Genomic DNA, 15,587 nt, shown 5'->3' on the forward strand with positions numbered 1-15,587 from the left:
TACATATCAACAACAAATCCAAAATACATTTTCTCAGTAAAATTGAAGGTTAATAGGAAAGCGTATGGAATAAAGAATGACTTTTGAGCCCCTCAGCTTCCTTCAGAAACTGGAATTGGTCTGTCCAGTTGTCATGAAATCTGCCCAACCCCTTCGATTGCATTTTAATTTCTCCAGGAACGGCCTCTGCAACAGACAAACCACATCGGTAAGATTGTGCTTCTTATCCAGTGTTTGTTGTACATGTTTGGGGGTCACATGTTATGCATAGACCGCAGAGCAAATTGTTACTTTCGGACAATTTTTTCGTAATGTTTTTTAACTGAACCAAAAACATGGGGCTGGATTCTCCGCCGGCGGGATGCTCCGTTTTGCCGGCAGCCCGGGGGTTTCCTGATGGTGTGGAGCTGCCCCACAATGGGAAAGTCCATTGACCAGCAGGCATAATGGAGCATCCCGCCGGCGGGGTGAAATAGAAATGTGGCACGGCAGAGAATCTAGCCCCTTCTATTTCCCCCGATCCTTATTTTAAATCCCATCTTATCATTGTTGTTCTCTGCTATAATTATAAGAACTGGTATTTTCCGCCAGGTTCTGGACCTGGACATCAGGGCAAAATTGAGATTCCGAGGACAAAGTGACCAGCAGAAATCCAGCATCCAGACTTCCCCAGGTGGCAGCCTCTTGATTAGCCACCTCTGCACTTGTGTCTTATTAAGGACGATGGGCAGGCTCCCGATACCACCAGACCAATAAGGGGTTCGGAAGATCTGGAGACTCAACTGTGAAGTAAAGGGTTAAAATCAGGAGCACCTGACAATGATGGAACTACTGATGTAATTGTGATGCAGTGGCACACGAATAAGTGGTGGGAATGTATGGGAGAGCCATCCCTACACAACTCCCCCACTGTTCTCATCTCACCCACCTCCAAACCCACCACCACCAGATGGCTGCGGAGATTCAGCCATAAGTTTTGCAAAGTTCTCCTTCCAATCACAGTGGCATAGGTTTTTGTGTTCTAGCTCTCATAGTGAATGAGCTGGATACAAAGTTTTCTTTTCTGTTATTTTCACCCTTTCACCTCAGTTTTTAATAGATTTACATAGAATTTACAGTGCAGAAGGAGGCCATTCGGCCCATTGAGTCTGCACCGGCTCTTGGAAAGAGCACCCTACCCCCTACCCAAGGTCAACACCTCCACCCTATCCCCATAACTCGGTATCCTCACCCAACACTAAGGGCAATTTTGGACACTAAGGGCAATTTATCATGGCCAATCCACCTAACCCGCACATCTTTGGACTGTGGGAGGAAACCGGAGCACCCGGAGGAAACCCACGCACACACGGGGAGAATGTGCAGACTCCGCACAGACAGTGACCCAAGCCGGAATCGAACCTGGGACCCTGGAGCTGTGAAGCAATTGTGCTATCCACAATGCTACCGTGCTGCCCCTAATGTTTCATGATTTCAGTGCAGGTCCAGCAGCCACAGGCTGTTAATGCAGTAAGGGCTTAAAAGATAAATCACAGATATACTTCACACTTACAGATGACCTGTTCTTACCATTGGCAAAGTATCAATGTGCGAATAGAGGAAAGGGAAAAGAGGACATAAAAGGCAGGATCATTGGCCAAAGAATGTTACGAGTATGGCAGGATATCGGAATGGATGTGCTTGAAGTACAAGCTCATTTCCCTCACTGAATTTTTAAAAATTTAAGCTGGGTTGCCTCCAGAAATCGAAGGAAAAGAGTTCACTCAGCAAGATAGTCATTAATAAATCCAGGAGGGAATTTCGGAGAAACTTCTGACCCACAGATGGCAAGAACTCTGCCCCAATAGTACTAAAGTGGACAGCATAGGTTCATTCAAGGGGAAAACTACATAACCAAAAGACAGAGAAAGGAGCAGAATGATATGCTGATGGAGTTAGACAGAAATCTATGGACAAACACGCCAAGGTCCCTTTGTTCCTCAGAACAGGCCAGCATTTGAGCCAAATGACTGGTAAATCTTTGCAACTCCACTATTCAACCACATGTTCACCATTTATTTTCTCTATACAGATCTCCAGCGCCTCAATTAACTCCTTACTCACCTTCATTGTTTAGAGCTCCCAGACACAAAATTCTTTGCCGTCCATTCTTGCTAATCCCTGACCCCAGTCTGTTATTTATGTACAAGTTAATAAAACGTACCCTGATTTGTGTGTGCAATAAATGCAAGTCAAGCAGAAAACATCACTTCGAGGCAACATATTAAGGAATGCCAATCAATATTGCTTTTTCATTTGTTTGGCTTTGAATAACTTAGAATGCAAGGACCTACACAGCCCATAAGGTCAAGTATGAAACCCCATGTCACAAGCAAAAACAAGCTCTGAAAAAAGCCATTGCTGTCAGAAGTCTCATTCGCAGTCCCGTTTCTTAATATCTTTCAGTCAATTCACTTATCGGCAAATGTAAAAAAAAAATAATCGCCTTCATTTTGAAATTCCTAAACAAAGGACAGACGGCTTTCATCAATGCAACTTACTATAACTGTGAGCTCATTGGCCACAAATTTTAGTGCAGGGCGAAGACCTGCAGAATTCTCAACTCAAGGCTGTCCGTGAATGAAGCAGAGATTTACAAGCACCGTAAAAAGCTATTACAGCATTGGTACTGATCTCATTGTGATCTAATGAATGATTAAATGGGTAGGGGTACATAAACTTGCAAGCTGCCTATTTTTATCTGCAGTTTGAAGAAATCCTAATTAACTTTTGAAACTTCGTAACCAGCAACCAGGAGAGCACGGTGAGGGAGGGACATGTAATTATGTGCAATGTTCCTTGTTTGTTTGCATTGTTTTTCTTTTCTTTTTCTCGTTCTTCTTTGGCTGTTCTCTCACTTGTAATTTTTTTTACCTTTATTTTGGTTGCTTTGCTCAATTCTATGCGTGGAGATGAAACTTGTAAATTTAAAGAATGCACTGAAATGTATAACAGAAACATGTGTTTTGAGGGTGGCACGGTGGCACAGTGGTTAGCACTGCTGCCTCACAGCGTTGAGGACCCGAGTTAGTTCCCGACCCCGGGTTACTGACGTGTGGAGTTTGCACATTCTCCCCGTTCTGCATGGGTCTCACCCCCACAACCCAACGATGTGCAGGGTATGTGGATTGGCCACGCTGAATTGTCCAGAATTGGAAAAAGAATAATTGAATACTCTAAATTAATTTAAAAATGTGAAAACCAATAAAAACATTTTTTTTTAAACTTTTGCAACGTGTCTTGCACAATTCAAAATTATAAAAATACAGCTTAAAAAAAATTGTGTTCTCTTTTCATTTCAAAACTCCATCTTTTGGTTGTGACACATAGAAACTGCATTCCTGAGCCACTACAGAACTGAGACAGATTGGAAATGTTAGGCACAGAGATACCCCAAATATAATTATCTCTGAAAATAGGTGCTGATTGTCTAAGTCATCTTGGTAATGATGCGTAGTTTGAAATCTAGCAGCATAACATTTAAAAACCACTAGAGAGGGCCTCCTTATACCTGGAAAGTATAGGAACTTTTGCTAAAGGAGGTATGTTACAATTTATTTTCTGATATGATTTTAATGACAGTTAATGGGCGGGGTTCTCTGATCCTGAGGCTAAGTGTTGACGCCGTCGGAAAGGGCATCACGTTTCCGGACGGCGTCAACATGGCCCCAGGATCAGCAATTCTGGCCCCTACAGGGGGCCAACAGGGCATTGGAGTGGTTCACGCCGCTCCAGCTGTTGATCCAGCCATTGAATGGGCGCCACGGGATGCGCGCATGTGCAGTGGATCCGGCGCAAACCCGTGCATGCATGCGTGTGCGGTGTCTCCCTTGTCCGTGTCGGCCCTGACCCAACATCGCGCAGGAGTACAGGCGCCGGCGCGGAGGAAAGGAGGCCTGGAGACAGAGAGGCCGTCCCACCGATCAGCGCCCCCCCCCCCCCCCCCCCGGGGGTCGGACACCGCCTTCCCTCCACAGGTCACCCCGGACCCTTCAACGCCGAGGTCCTGCCGGCTCAGAGCAGGTTAGAACGCCGATGGCGGGAGACTCTTTTTTTTTATGGCCGCTCGGCCCATCCCAGAGAATCGCGGGGGGGGGGGGGGTGGGGGCCGTGTAGAGCTCTGCAGAGAATCGCGTGCCGCGTTGGGGCGGCGTGGCGCGATTCACGCAGCCCGCTGCCAATTCTCCGACCCGGCGCGGGGTCAGAGAATCCCACCCAATAGCGTTGGCAAAAGTACACAATTGCTGAGTCCCCTTCTTCTCAAATTATCATGGGCTGGATTCCCTGATTCTGAGGCTATGTCCCCAAGCCGGCGTGGGAACGGTGGCGGCCAGCGATCCTCCGTTTGGCTGGGGGCTAGCATGCCGGCGGCATAGAGCTCCTGGCTCTAGCTGCCAATACGGCCCTGAGAATTGCCGGGTACGTGGCTGCGTATGCGCACGGTGGCAGCCTGCAGTGGCTGCGCCGTGCTACATGGCGGAGCCGGCCCGTGAAATAGTGCCCCCCCCCCCCCCGCCTTTGGCTGGCTTGCACACCCCGGACCCCCCCCCCCCACAGTGCCCTCAGCCCCATATAAAGTCCCCCCTTGCCCACGGATCGGCCCTCGCCTGACTGTGGCAGCGCTGGGCTCTATCCTCAGTCGCCACACCGAGTCCCCAACGGATGAGACTACACGCGACCGCTGCCGTTGGGAATTCGGCCGGTCGGGGCGGAGCATCAGGAGGCGAGCCTCAGACAATGTCCTGAGGCTGGCGATACGTCACACGGCCACCTTGGAGAGGGCGGATCATCGCGAAATCGGCGCCGCCCCGATTCGGTCGGGAACTTTGATTCTCCGGCCGAGCGCCGAACACAATTTTGCCGTCCAGCCCCAGATTTCTGACGTTAGTCAGATTGTCTCTCCCACTTTCTCTGCTTTAAAAGGCGGTAAAAAGTTCTGCATCACATAATGATCAGTGCAAGAACTGTATCTTCATCTAATGCTGATGTGCGTAGAAGAATCTTTATAATGAATCAAAATTTCAGGAGGTGACATCTTTCAGAAGTGAGAAATGTCTGCAGGCTGTGATTTTAACTGTGGTCCTGCCTAATCTGGTAGCTTTTCAACAGTGGGTGTGAGAAAAAAGAGGGTGCTTCCACATGTCCACCAGCCGAGAGATGTCTCCGTGATCGGGTATTCTAGTATTTCTTTCAGCAAGTTCTTTTTTCTTTACACTGCTGTGTGACCAAAAAAGAGGCTACCTTGTCAAAGGTTTTTCAGCACATGTGTTTTTATTTTTTGGGTCCACTCACCACTTTTATGCATCCACATTGAGACAGAAAATACTTCCCCCCAGCCAGGCAGGAAACGCTCCTCTACCTTGACAGCTCCTGAAAAACAAATAATCCAGTGTGATCAATGCACCTCACCACACCACACATGCACTCAGAACTCCCTATGTCCCACATTCACTCACATTCAGATAACCTATTAAGTGTGAGAATTTTTATTTAACCTCATTAGTAGCTAGTGCTGAACGGGCATGAAACGAGGAGGTGAAATTGAAGGACAAAGGAGACGGGGTGGAGGGTGGCGGGAAGGAAATCTTTAAATAAAAATGCGACCAGAACAGAAATGTTCATGACTACAAGCGAGTTGAATACTGTCGCACCGAAGGAGCTGGCAACAGGAGCACATATTTGCACTAACGATTCCTGTTAAGCTCATATTTCAAGGGAGAGCAAAGTTCTTCGCAGTGTACAGGCCAATGTTTGAAAATGAAATGAAAGTTGCTAAAGTCCCAGATGACCATAGGCTGCTCTCCCCTTTGAGCGAGAGCCGATTGGTGGTGATTTGACCTGAGGGTCACCGCACCTCAGATGAGGGGCAAGGTTGAGAATAACCTAAGTCGGTACGGGAATTGAATCTGTACTGCTGCCGTCGCTCTGCATCAGGAACCAACCTTCCATCCAACTGAACTCCTGGATTACTAGTCCAATAACATTATCACTGATCTATTCTCTCCCCTTAAAGTGCTTTGGGACATCCTGAGGTGATGAAAAATGCCATATGAATGAAATTCTCCCTTTCTTTTTCATTACACCTTCCGTCACCCTTTTTAAAAATCATCTCCTTTTTGACCTTTACATTCTACCAAGCTACTTGAAACCACACGACCAAAAGAGTAATATAGAAACATGTCATTTTATCCTTTTTACCCAGCGGGTGAGATTATTTTATCGATAAATAATAACCCATCAGTGAGATGTTGTATATACCATCCAAGGAGGTACATTCTGAGTTACATGAGTGTAGATTAGATTTAAGATTAGATATAGATTTATTGTCATGTGTACCGAAGTACAGTGAAAAGTATTGTTCTGCATACAGTCCAGACAGATCACTCCATACATAAGAAACATAAGAGATACGATAAATACATATGTAAATGCATTTACATCGGGTGCAGCATATGAGTGCCGTGTTGCACAGTGGAGGAGCTGCGTGGATAGATCAGTCCAGGCCATAAGAGGGTCGTTCTGGAGTCTGGTAACATTAGGGAAGAAGCTGTTTTTGAATCTGTTAGTGCATGTTCTCAGACTTTAATATCTCCTGCCCGATGGAACAGTTTGGAAGAGAGAATAACCCAAGGGGAAAGGGTCTTTGATTAAGCTGCCCGCTTTCCCAAAGTAACAGCAGTGTAGACAGAGTCAATGGATGGGAGGCGGGTTCGCGTGATGGACTAGGCTGTTTTCACAACTCTGTAGTTTTTTATGGTCTCGGGTCGAGCAGTTGCCATACCAGGCTGCGATGCAGCCAGTAATACTTTTAAGGAACATGTCAAAGTAAATTATAAAATGGCACATTCGAAATTACTGTACTGAGTTTTTTTATTGTAAGGAATACAATTTTTAAGGCCCTGTTGCATTTTAGTTCCTTAGATCTGTCATTTTCACTGATAGGAAGTCAGGCCAAAGATTCATGGAAGATACCAATTAAAAATAACGAACTGATTATATATTTGAATCTCAGTACAAATTTTGTTGATGTTCATCTGGATTTTTATCATCAGATAGAGGGTTGGGATTGAAAGTCGTGGAAGGAGTGTGTGAAAGATACAGTCAAGGGGGATGAAACAATGGGCGCCATTTGACAGCCGCATTGTGCCCGGCCTGTATCTGGGTGCGCCGGTTGAAATGCAGGTGAGGCCCAAATTGGGAACTGCGCCTGGCACAAATTGGTTCATGATCTAACTGGTCCGCTCCTGTTGGAGGGTTCAGGATGCCACCCAGACATGGCAAGATACCAGTTGAGACCGTGTAAGAGAAATCTCAAGAACGAGATGGAAGTCCAATCTAACAGCCTCCCGGGAACTAACCTGCTCCCCAGCAGGAGGTCACCCGGGTGCCATTTAGCACTCCTATTTAAAAACAGGAAGCTAGAGCAATGGCTGCTGACTGGGAGCTGAGGAGGTAAGTAGCTATTTCCAAACCCCGGCATGCAGCCCGGAGGCAATGGAGCTGCTACCCCAGTGCTCGGGGAGGGGGAGGGAGGATGAGCTGGATGGGCGGGCTTGGCATCATAGATTGGGGGTCGCCCCTGGGCTGGGGAGGGGGGGGTAAGGGGCTTGGCGTCTGCTGGGTCTACAGGCCATCCTCCAATATTATGCATAGTCTGTCTGTCCTACCAGACATTTCCAGGACAGAGCCCTGTTCTTGGTTATATGTTGAAGGCCATTTTAACTCCTTTTGACTGTGAGCAGTCTCTGGTTGCACAGCTGAAGGTGATTGCTAATAAGACCTTGTTAGTTGTGAGTCGCAGCTGCAGGTTGTGTTTGCTGTTTGCTCCTGCTTGTGGTTATAAATGCCTGGAGGCTGCTGTTGCTGGTTCCATACTTTTCTGAAGCTGGAAAGAAGGACAATTTTTCTTCAATACCTGTGTCCTTGAACACAGGGCTCAGGGGGACTTATGAGTCCAGAAGGCAATCCGGTTTGAAGCAAGAAGACGCAGCGTGACTTGGTGCATGAAATTGATCCAAATGGGCCACCGAATGATGCCCTTGGAGAAATGCTTTCATAGATTGCTGATGTTTTTGTTGCTGGTGTGGTGAGTGCTGCCTGTGACTAGTGTGTCATCACGGGCTAGACACGCTGGAAGTCAAGGATGTTCAACTGCACCTTGAGCATCAGTGGAATATGTGGATGCCAGGAATTGGTTCCGGTGAGATTGGGCCATGTGGGAGGGGCCTGCACAGCTGCGGCTCCTGGATGGAGAATGTCGCTGATACATGGAACAAGTAACACATTGACGGACAGATCATTTCTCTGACAAAGTTCTGGACATGATAACACATTCTCAGGCTTATCCTCCGTTTCTCCTGAGGAACCTGTGAGGAGTGATACCGAGTGTTTGTTCATTTTGTGAAAATGAGCTGATATAGCTTTGATTTGGCACTCACATGGAAAGGTGACATTTCCTTGTTGTTTAATGGTGAGTGTGAAATGTGGAATGTCACGTGCATGACCACCACCTACAGATCATGCACATTTATGCAACGTTCCTGGGGAGTATGCATGACAGCGACACCCTGGGACACTCAGAGATCCCCGCCGTCTTCAAGTACCACCCCAGGAGGATGGGTTGGCTCTTGCGGGATAAAGGGTACCCGCTGAGGTCCTGGCTGATGATACCAGTGCGGAGAGCCAAGAAAACAAGGCCTACGTTGCTGTCACTTAACGGTGCATCGGACTGCTCAAAATGCAGTTCCAATTCCTGGACCGCCCTGGTAGTGCAATGCAGTACACCCCCCAGAGGGTCTCCTGCTTTCTGGTGGTCTGCTGTGCCCTCCACAATCTGGCACAGCAGCAAGGCAACATGCTGCTGGAGGAGGAGGAGGAGGGACCTGCTGCCTCGTCTGGAGGATGAGGCTGGGCTGGACCAGGAGGGTTGGAGGACGAGCCCAGGGAGGACACGCGGGAGCGGCCGGAGGTTGGAATACATGCAACGGCAAGAATCCATTCAGGGAGGGCCAAGGAGGCCCTCATCCTCGTCCCATTCTCATAGGACAAGGCTTTGTCCATCAGCTCTTGCTTTCGGACCATTGTGCCAGGGGGGAGGGGAGTAGAGGGCAGCTGGGGGTGGGGGTGCGGGCAGGCCCGCTGTGAAGAATAACGTGACAAAGGCTTCACATGTATCAAGTGTAACATGTTTTGATAATAAACATATGAAACCCCCATTCTCCTTAGCTATAGATGGTCTCCCACCCCCCCCATCCCTCCCCAGTGCCCCCTAGTGCTCACTCAGTGATTCTCAATATTCTTCATCTCAGTGTAACCCCAGGATTCACATCAGAAGAGGAGGCAGCCTCCTGCTTCATGCCCCCTGTGGCCTGTGATGTCCTTGGTGAGCGACCTCTGGGGGCTGGAGGCAGAGAGCCCCAGCTGACTTACTGGTGTTGCTGGCATCACCGCTATACCCTATTCTGCCCACTGACCTTGAGATGCACCGTTGTCAGGTGGGGGGGGGGGGGGGGGGGGGGGGGGGGGGGGTTTCGGGTGAGGTGCAGACCTCAGTCGTCTCCCTGGTCACCCTGGTGGCAGGCACCGGATCGGCCTCCAGCACTCCATGCTCCTGTATGGTGCCCATAGATTCCTGGGGGGGCTGTATGGGATGGAGAGGCAGCTTGGGTGAGCTCCAGAGGCCTCTGCACCATCTGGCTCTGTAGGTCCTGCCATCTCCCGTTGCCTACACCATGGTGTTGATGCCCTTGGCGATGCTCCTCAGTGACTGAGCCACACGCGGCAGTGCCCCGGCAATATCCACCTGCATCTGGGATACATCCCAAATCAACTGGGACATGCTCTGCAGTGCCTCGGCAATGTCCACCTGCATCTGGGACAAGTCCCTCAACCCAGCCATGGCTGTCACTTACTGAACCACACCACGGACACCACCACTCATGACGTTGACGTTGTGCTGCAGACTTTCCTCTGTGATCACCATCCTTGCAGTGTTGGCCTCGGTGCCATGCATTGTTGGTGCCATCTCCTTCGCCCGTAGCCTTTGGCACTCCTCCAATCGGCTATGCATTCATCGGAGTGTCGCTGACATCACCTCCTAAATCTCATGACCGTGCCACAACATCTGCATCAGCTCAGGGATAACCCTGTCCAGCGGCTCGGCATCTGACTGGGACCCAGCTGAATCCTGGGATCCAGCAGACCTCCGACTGCTGATTCCATTGGCTGTTCCTGCCTCCAGCTGATGTGCAACAGCAACTGTGTGGTGCTCACCAGATTGTGCCCCAGAAGCCTGCCTACTAATGTCACCCACAGAGGTGTGTTCCTCTGCGCTAGTGGAAGGTGGGGGTGATAGCCGCAACACGTCTATGGTGACCTTCTTGGCTTTGTATCCAAAGTGTTCTGTTTGGTGGAGAGGGCAGGGTAGGGAAGGGGTGGCCAGCCTCGATGGCCCAGCCCATCAGTGACAATCCTGCGAGACAATGAGCATATGGTCAGTGAGAGAAGGATCATTTTGTCTGACATGAACAACTCACTTGAGACAAGTAATCTGGGTAAAGGGGCAGTGGATCCTCACCTCTGTGGTATAGGGCGACCTAGCTGATGGTGACTACTCTCTCCTCAGCCAACCCTGTGATCTTCATGGTCCTTTCCTCATAGGGGGTGAGGACTCTGATGTCCAGAATCCCGACACCCATCTGGGCCCTTACCCACCTGTTATGAGCCAATTTCTGCTGCGGGGACAGAGATGGGGCCACACACTTGATGCATCAGGGGGCGTCTATGGCAGGTGGCATGTGTGGAACCGCCCCTGGACATGGAGTGGTTGTGCTGGTGGCTGCCAGGGTGCAGTGATTTTCTATGGGGGGGGGAGGGAGTGTTGCGTGTTGCCAGCCGTGGACTTTTGGGGAGGTGCCAGAGGTCAGTGGGGTGGCAGTCGGGACTGATGCCAGGGGGCAGGTATTTAACGTACACTTGTGGCCTGATGGAGCTCATTGGTTTTCTTCCAACACGGCTACGCTGTGTGAACTGACGGCTGCTACCATTGCCTCCCAAGCGGCATTGGCGGCCCTGTTGCTGGTCCTCCGACCCCTTCGGGGGAAACAGGGTGTCACGTTCCACCTCCACTGCGCCCAGCAGCCTGGCCAGGTTGGAGTTCCCGAAACGTGCACCAGACGGTGTCATGGTTGTGTGCTGCCTGGGAGTGAATTCGGAGGGAGCGTTTATGAGAAACTCCCCCTTGTTAACGGAAGCTAGCGGATGAGGTAACGGCGAAACAGCTGGCAGGACAGCCAGTTCCACTGCGAAGTTCATGGGGATCATTTCCGGCACTAAATGCTGCTCAATACGGTGTCGCTGGTTAGGCCGCCGGGAAGCACCTGGGAAGTTGCATGCGATATGACACTTAGTACTTATTCCAACACGCCCAATGGATGTTTTATAACAAGATATTTTATGGCGCTAAAAGCAAATTACTGTGAATGCTGGAATCTGAAACAAAAACAGATAATACTGTACAATCTCAGCAGGTCTGACAGCATCTGTGGAGAGCGAAGGGAGCTAACTTTTCAAGACTGGATGGCTTTGACAAAGTACAGAGAAGGGTTTATATATTAAGTATTTGCTGTTCATTGGTCTTTAGAAAGTGCTTCAGTTTGTAGCAATCATTTGGGGGGCTCCATCTGAAAGTGAGGTAAAGAGGTGATACCGGGATTGTTGTTAGCGAGGTAGGTTGACTAACCAAAGCCTCATTTTACCAGCAGCTGTGCAGAGAGTATTCATATCTTGGTGCACGAGGTCAATGGTGCTGCATGACAAAGGGCACGCTTTCACAATGAAATTGGTTTGAGCAAGTTGGTCTCCAATCACAGAATTGGCGTCAGCCTAAAATCACGTGAAAATAGCCAAATTCAGAGCGAAAATGAAATGTATAGGGTTAATAAGCGCAGGCACACGATGAGTTGTTTTAAATGTACAATGATTAAGTAGGAAGACTGTACAGAGTTCTCTTAATTAAGTACCTGCTGCCCCTTGAACTGTGCACTGCATTTAGTCGACTGGGAAAAAGATATACAGTGCAAAATGAATAAGGCATTGGCACAAATTTAAAATTAATTGATGAAAAATTGTTCTTTTTTTTCCTCCAATTCATCAGCTGTGACGAGCAAATGATGAAGAGTAAATTCATCTTAACATGTACCTGTCTTATGTTGAAAGCATATCTGCCCAAATCCATGTTAGCCCTTTATTTCTTCACCATTAATGCTGTGGGGCAGATACATTTTCAGTCAGAAAGGTGGAAAAAATAAACCTTTATTTGAACGATGGTAAGATTTTTAAAAAATTTAATGTGGCCAATCCGCCTGCCCTGTACCTCTTTGGGTTGTGGGGGTGAGACCCACGCAGACACGAGGAGAATGCGCAAACTCCACACGAGCAGTGACCCAGGGCCGGGATTGAACCTGGGACGGCGGCGGCGAGAGGCAGCAGTGCTAACCATTGCGCCACCGTGCTGCCCGAACAAAGGAAACATAACGAAATGAAAATGAAAATTAAATGAAAATCGCTTATTGTCACGAGTAGGCTTCAATGAAGTTACTGTGAAAAGCCCCTAGTCGCCACATTCCGGCGCCTGTCCGGGGAGGCTGGTACGGGAACACACAAACCAACGTCTGCGCTTCACAACACCTAATAAATTAAATGCACCTTTTTTTTCAACGGTTTTGCAATATTGAGTTGGGCGACTGGGCAAGCTTTGCAACGATGGTCGAATATCAGCTTCCATTAACCCACAGAGAAGAGTACCATTATTTAATTGTGCTGTATCGATAAAATGAGCCAAACTCAATTACAGGATCATGATTTTTTTTAAATAAGGACTGCGACAAAGAATTATATGTAGCATCTTTAATTTTCAATTGAAGCATTTATAAATATTGATGGTGGCGGTGGAGCACTGACCCAGCAGTTTTGCTGATTCAAAAGCTGAAAAGTAACTGGCTTCCAATCAATGGAGAATCATGCTGGAATCGTGTTTAGTTGTGTTACTGCACACTAACTATAAATAATGCTCTGTTTTCATGGATACCAATGCAATGCTTACTGTAATTACTGCAAACGTGAATTTTCTGCATGCAATTCAACTCTATTCGAACAAATTAGCATATAATTACTAAAACATCAATTAAGCTATTTATTTGGGTGCAGTGCTGCCTAACATAAGCAGCCAGCCATAAACAGGGTGCTTCAATTTCATTGTAAGTCGCAGCTGAAGTAGATGGAAATGCCACTGCCAGGCATTCAACATCTTACCATGTTTATGAATGGAAAAATGTGGTAATGTTTTCATGTGGGGAGGATGGAGAAAAAGAGTGTCTAAAAGAGGAAAAATGATTCTGCTGTTATACACAGATCATAAACCAATTGTTTGATCTTGATACACAAGGAGATAGTCCTATCTCAACAGCGACGCTCTCGTTTGTATCTGCTGCACATTAAACATTGGCCTGCATTATTGCTCTTCGGGCGGAATTTTCCCATATTTTTTTCAGAGTGTCGGTCCCGGTAAGGAAACCGGGTGGAATCCCGCCGGAGCTGATGGTGAGAAGCCTCACTGTGTATTCTGCCTCTTTCAAATATGTTTTTTTTCCCCACGTGATTTATGATGCCCTCGTAGCGGCTTCCCTCCAATTCGATTGCACCGGGAAAACCTAAACTCCGCAACCGGTGGGCTGCTTCTTTTGAACACCTTCCCCGCACTTGTTCAAAGTCCAGTCGGGAGGGACGGCTTCCAGGAAGACAGCAACACATTTCACAGAAGCGTGGCATCCTCTACCCGCGACTGGCCAGATACCCAGCAAGCAAGATCACCACCCTTTGCCATGGAGGCAGTCACTACGATAATGAGTGGCAGCTCGTTCCATAACAGGATGGGGCAACAGTTCGGGAAGAAGATGAATGACCTTCTTCATATAGCCAGGCTAAACCTGCCTCCTCGTGTCTCCCGCTGTACCCCTTAACATGCCCCTCACACCTCCAAGGTGATCTCACTCCCAGCCACCTCAGGGGTTTCCAACAGTTGTCATGGCGACCTCCCTGCCACAGCCCCCCTCCACATCCCAGGGCCCCCTCAGTAGATGATCTGCTCCTCACATCCCCGCTCCCAATCACCTCCCATGCATGCCAGACTTCACCAACTGACCTGGCTGGACGCCCATCTAAACTCTCCCCATCTGTCTCATTGCAGGTCAAACTCAACAACAACCAGCGTGAGTGGGTATAGCCTGCTAGAATTATGTCCAAGCTGTGACCCCTGATACCCTTTGAGGAGAGAGACCCTGAGCAGCCTGCAAGGAGCAGGACCACACCTCTGTAGCGGGCAACCATAGTGCAATCCTCACGTGGGTTAACTTTCCTCTATCAGTCTGCCCCTGTGATGCACTAATGCCATCTCGCTTCCCTTGCAGGTCAATTAGTCGACCAGCCCAGACCGTCCTCACGCCCTCTGGAGACCACACACCATAGCAGCTCCGAGGGAGATAACTCGGAGACGAGCATCACCTCCTGTCCGAGGCGATGGTGTCGTCAATCCTACGCAACGAGGCCAACACTGTGAGGGTGGCATCGGCAGTGGAAACCTTGGCACAGGGTGTGAAATCCATGGTGTGGGATGTCTGCTCCATGGCTCAGCTCATGACTTCCATGGCTGAGGGCATGAGCTCCATGTTTCAGGGATTCAGCTGCATGATGCAGGCACGAGTAGGAATCCACGTCAGTCTGCGCTAGAGGACGGCGGGGCATCTGGCTCTCACTCCAGCTGCCCATCTACCCCATGGAGGAGCCCAGGGCCCCCAGGCACCCCAAAGAACAGGCTGTAATGAAGTCCATGGCCTTCCATCCCTTGTCAGAGTCCCTACTCTGCCCATGCAGCCTGGCATCTCATAGGACTCCACGTAGGGTCATCGCAGTTTCACCCTGTGCTAATCCTGTGGATTCACTCGCTCTCATCCACTTTCCAGTTGCCACTCTGGAAGGGTAATCCCTCAACGGTGATATCCCAGCAAGGAAAATACAGCAATCGATGCCAGCAAACCAGCTGCCAGATCCCTTTAAATTGGAGGCTCACAGCCATGAAGAGCCACTAAGGCCTGCAGGTGACACTACCCCCAAAATGCCAAGACTGAACCGGCTGCCTCAGCCCCCATGTCCTCAGCATCCATGTCCTCACTGGTGCCCCCTCTGCAATTTCCACCCTGGAGAGTGAAGGTGACCTGAGTGCTCGTGCGCAATTCAACGGAAAGAATTCAAAGTCCGGTTTTGGGCTTGTTTGATGGAGTGTTTCACGCTGACCTGTTGGCCGGGTTCTGGCCTGTATTCAATGGCACTTAGTGCCAAAAATGTGTCCCCCGCAGATTCTCAACATCACTGTTGCTTCGCTGTCTGACTCGCCTGACTTGCGTCTCAGCAACTGGCCGCTGACAAGAGGATGCTGCTTGTAAACGCTCCCTCACCACTCACTCCCAATCAACAAACAAACGTGGCAGCGGGCA

At 49.0% G+C, this 15,587-nt stretch overlaps 1 protein-coding gene across 17 annotated transcripts in view; it reads right to left on the minus strand.

Moving 5' to 3' along the window:
* Positions 1 to 15,587, minus strand: part of LOC119965371 (teneurin-2-like) — a 3,273,255-nt gene that overhangs the window by 3,243,796 nt on the left and 13,872 nt on the right. For all 17 annotated transcript variants that reach the window (XM_038796070.1, XM_038796068.1, XM_038796065.1 and 14 more), the window contains exon 2: positions 5,332 to 5,409. The gene's annotated coding sequence lies outside the window, so the exon portion shown is untranslated. The remainder of the gene's footprint in view (positions 1 to 5,331; positions 5,410 to 15,587) is intronic.

The sequence above is a fragment of the Scyliorhinus canicula genome, chromosome 4 (genome assembly GCF_902713615.1).
Source record: "Scyliorhinus canicula chromosome 4, sScyCan1.1, whole genome shotgun sequence".
Classification (NCBI taxonomy): Eukaryota; Metazoa; Chordata; class Chondrichthyes; order Carcharhiniformes; family Scyliorhinidae; genus Scyliorhinus; species Scyliorhinus canicula.